Below are 4,875 nucleotides of genomic sequence, written 5' to 3'. Positions count from 1 at the left end.
TATATATATATATATATATATATATATTTTTTTTTTTTTAACAATATTTTTAAAAGCTTTGTAACATTACAGGATAAAAGCACTATCATAGCCGGTTGGCCAAGAGTGATAACCTGGTTGGTATAGTATGCAAGGAGGTAAATAAAACCTTGAGAATCTGTTAGTATTCCTATTTATTTCAGAAGCAGGACCCCTAGAAGCATGCAACTTGAAATCTTTATACACGGGACCACAGAAGTTCTTGAGCTGTAACGCTATGTGACTAAACGCTCTGGAGCGGCAAGATAATGTCATGACAACACAGTTTGAGATTGACCATAGTCTCTTGGTCTCAAATCCTTCACTACCAACTAACCTGAGTTGTGATGTAAAGGGCACCAGACAAGGAAGAATGTCAATTTCACATTTTTAAGAGCCCTACAAAAATAATTGTACAATAGTCAGGCACTGCTAATCGGCCGAACCTTGACCTTTAATATGCACCAAGTGTACAAGGACTAATAGTGGTTTGCATAAAACTGTAGTTCACTCCAGATACTATACAATACTGAGGTGTGCACCACTATTGTTACTAAACAGAATCTAACAAATAATTATTCGTTTTTTTCTAACCACTGATCGGGCAAACTCATTGCTATTGTCATTCGTTAAACAAATGTTGCTGTGTCAGATACGTCAGATGCTCAAAAAAACACCAATGTTTGGATAGGGCTACCAAGCCACAATGTTTGTACTTTTTGGGCAGAATAAAACCTATGAATGGATTACATATTGACACTGCATTTGAGATGGGATAAGAGAACATACTTGAAAATAATTACGCACATCAGCTTTAAGAAAATGTACAATAAATAAGCAATAAAAATAGAAACTCGTGCAATCCCGATAATATTAGCCACACGTTTACATTATTAAGAAAAATATAAAAAATAAAAACATTTACAAGGGAAAAAAAAAATCAACATGCCACTTCAGAAAAAGATGAAGAGGACTGCTGGAAAAGATCAATATCCAAACTTAAACCTTTACAACAATGTTCAAAAGTAAAGGAATAAAATAATAATGCATCAATTCGTAACTAGATTGTGGAGTGATCTTTTTAATGGCATTGCATTAATGCACCTTACTAGCTACTTTATAGAATTTATATTTTTATAGATATTTTATATTTATAAAAAGCAAGATAAATGACCAGGGAACACAATAAAAGTGCCTTTAAACAAAAAAAAGTGTGATAACTAAACAGCTCTGCAAACAGTATTTTTACTGAGGTTCTTGGCATCACAAAGTAATAATAGACTTTTAATGTGGTGACAAAGATATAAGACTCAATCTGTCAGAAACCTCTCTCAAATGCCAATTCTGTTGATTTCTATCATTCTTTTCCTACGACATGTCCTTGAAATTAGAGCCAGAGGGGAGACTTCACGCAATGGTGAAGTTTACAAGTGTTCCAATACACCACAAGCCTGTATATCATACTAACCATAGAATATTGTTCATTTGCATGATAATAGAAAAGTTGGTCTAGTTATGATGATGTCATCTAGGAATCAATATACTGTTGTAAAGATGAAAACAGCATGAAAACAATATATATATAAAAACACAGCTCAGTTACTATGGCCTTCACTTAGAATCAAAAAAGTATTTTTTCAGTTTGTAGAGCACCTGAATAAAACAGCACAACCCCTTCTTTTTCCCATATGTTAGCCGCCAAGCTTTATGTCAGCATTCTTTAATCAAGTCTAACATCACTCCATAAAGTACTATTCTGATTTGCACCATTTGTCCTTCATATAAATAATAAATCACAGGCGATGCAAAATCAGGATGACTTCACCTCTCCAGGATATTTATAAGGTACAACACTGAATATATGGATATGAACCAAGAAAATGCTATTATAGGCTGCCTTATCACAGCAAATACTGGAAAGATAATGTTAATGCCAAATTATTTCTTTAATGTAAAATTATTTCTGTGCTTCAAATAGTAGCATTATACATTTAAGCGATACAAAAAATAAGCTACATACAAAGCATTAGAATTATTACATTACATTTTTTTTCTTTTCCATGCACTCGTCAGATTTTGAGATTTAGTGCAATTTTGCTTTCAAACAAGTGGAAGATTTCAATTACAATTTGTATCTGAATTGCCGGATTTAACCAGATTTCATGGCATCAAATCTTATATCAAAATGAAACAAGAATTTTGAACCTGGTTCATTCAATGTTCAGATTTCGGTTCTGGAAATGTATGCAAATTAGGGCATATTTAATTAGATAATGCCTCATTTGCATATTTACATATAATGTTTCAGAAAACTTGTAAAACAAAATACAATTGTCTTAATGTACTGTGATTAATCAACTGGGGAAGTATGATTATTAGATAAACTTTTTACCCTTTTCACCTGTGCCGTCTTGCCTTAAAGAGTGCATCAGTATTTTTCACTAATGTACAGCTATTAGCCAAGCAAAGCGTTTTATATGACAATACTGAATTGCATCTGACCACAGCGTTCACCGCAGACTAAGGCAACATCAATCTGTGGTGTTAATCACTCCACACTTATCATTGTCCTTCCCAGAAACCTCTAGTTTTTACATGATTCACAACATGCAACCATGTCTGACCCACTCCTTTATGGTCTCCTGCCACATCTATGCCAAGCATCAATTGTTATTCCACTCAACAGTAAAAAAAAAAAAAAAGACTTCGTCATCATGCAAAACAGTACACAGCAAGCTTTTGGAAAATTCAACTCGGTTTGTGCCTTAAGTGGTGAAGGCCAGGCCTCAAACCCAAGCCACACTGCTGAAGCTAAGCTAAGCTCCTGGTCTCCAGTCATGACCCAATGGAGGAAAAATGTCTCTCTTGAACCAGGTCCATCAGAGGCAACCTACTGTGATCTCTCTCCCATCAGTTATGGCTGGGTATTTTTCCTCTATCTTTTTTGACACCTGTATGTGAGCACTGATTCAGTTTCCATTACAGCATTGCCCTTTTGTTAATTGGTCACCATCTGGTTCCAGTTAAAGTCACTGATGTCACTACTCCCCCTCCCCACAGTACGCCAGTCACTCCAGAGAAACATGGAAAACATTAGAGCCGCCTCTAATTAAATAACCAGGGAGCGTCTGTCACTACCTGTGTCTCTTTGCTAAGCTTTGACTCCCACTTATAGACTAAAACATTTGGATTTGGACAGCGTCTGTTACAAAACCACATGCAATGGCTTCCATTTATTGTCCTTCCACTCCCACACAAAACAAAGAGAACAGACCTAAAAGGGTTGTGTATGAATATGCATGAAAATTATTCTATTATGGATCAATGCAATAGGTCGCACACAACACCTTCCATATCTGGGATGGTACTTATACCATTTGGCTTCATGAAGCTCTTTATAATACTACATATTAAAACATCAAAGGGCTGATGGCAGCTTTACTAGTTAAACTGAAACAAATAATGAATTTGAATCTGGTGGTGGTTGAGGAGAGATCAAATGATATGACTGTAAAGCACTTTGGGTGTACAGCAATACACAAAGTGCTAAATAAATGATTCATTATTTAATTCATTCAAGACATTCAACAGTGAATATAATTTAGTAGTATATTAAAAATATCATACAAATACCTCATCATTGGAAAAGACCTGATAATTTTGCACACAACATTGAAGCATAACAAAATGGACAAAAAGATCAAACTGAAGCATTATAATGTAGTTCCTACAATTTGCCTGCCTTCTCACAGCGTCAATTTCAAATCTGTCAAATTGTCTCATTTAAAAATTAGCTTCCTTTTCTCAAGGTCAGAAACTTTTTCTAATGTTCAGAGGGTGAACCATAACAAGGTGAATGGCTGATATCACAACCAGTGTCAAAAAGTAAGAGTTCTTACATTATAGATCAAGACACATTAACTTGAATGTGCTGCTCATGAGAAACGACCACAGTCAATTAAAGCAAGATTAAATGTTCATTTAAAAGTGATTACATTTAAATGTAAATAAACAATAAAACTGAAACTTAACAATAAAAATGCAATAACTTACACTGGTAACTTAAGAGTCACTAAACTGTGAAAATACAAATAAGACACGTTTCGTTTTTTTAATTATTTTGGGAATTATCATTCCTAGTGAATCACAATTCTGGCACAGCGGCCAAAGACAGAAACATTTAGCTTACCATTTAAGACAAGTTGCAGAGTCATCGATGCTTTGTTGGCCCTCTTGGAAGGCTGCTAATTCCACATTAAGTCAGTTGAGTTCACATGTTTCTAGGCCGCTGTAATAAGCGCTCCTGACCCGTCACTGGATTAACCTGCTTTCATGGCATCGCATATTATTTTCACAGTAATCAGTGTTCAATAATAATAGTGTGCATTTGTAAATTATCGGTAGGCTACATTATTTTTTGGAAAATATGATAACAAAACACAGATTTTCACTAATTTCTTCACTGCTGTCTTTACAACATTTATCAGAGACATCTAGGCTGTCTTGTGAACGAGTTAACACTTTGTTAAATGCAGGTGTAGGCTATCAGTGAATTCATAAAGTCGATTTTACAACGATTATTTGTAATTGCGTATTGGCATCCTGGGATTTAGCCTGTTCCGTGTGCTTGTTGTGCGCATGTGTGTATTTTATGACCAGGACAGAAGAAACCGCGATTATTTTAAAATGCCATGTAAATCACGGTTTTTATGAGCTTTTTGTTTTTACATTTTAAAAAAAAATATATATATATTTTTTTGCGCATGTAAATATAAACTAGCCTACATAAAGTAAATTTAACTAGGCCTAGTTCGGTTTTCATGTCATGGCGGATTGAAATGACGAATTTCCGACAAA

General features: G+C 34.7%; 1 protein-coding gene across 1 annotated transcript in view; it reads right to left on the bottom strand.

Moving 5' to 3' along the window:
• LOC107598838 (homeobox protein Hox-C10a-like) overlaps window positions 1-4,483 on the bottom strand; it is a 50,031-nt gene extending 45,548 nt beyond the window's left edge. The window contains exon 1 of the mRNA XM_016290280.1: window positions 4,208-4,483. The gene's annotated coding sequence lies outside the window, so the exon portion shown is untranslated. The remainder of the gene's footprint in view (window positions 1-4,207) is intronic.
• Between the last annotated feature and the right edge of the window lie 392 nt (window positions 4,484-4,875).

Source organism: Sinocyclocheilus grahami, unplaced genomic scaffold (genome assembly GCF_001515645.1).
Source record: "Sinocyclocheilus grahami isolate Dianchi unplaced genomic scaffold, SAMN03320097.WGS_v1.1 scaffold13.1, whole genome shotgun sequence".
Lineage (NCBI taxonomy): Eukaryota > Metazoa > Chordata > Actinopteri > Cypriniformes > Cyprinidae > Sinocyclocheilus > Sinocyclocheilus grahami.
The sequence above is the reverse complement of the archived record's forward strand: the minus strand, read 5'-3'. Positions and strand labels throughout refer to the sequence as shown.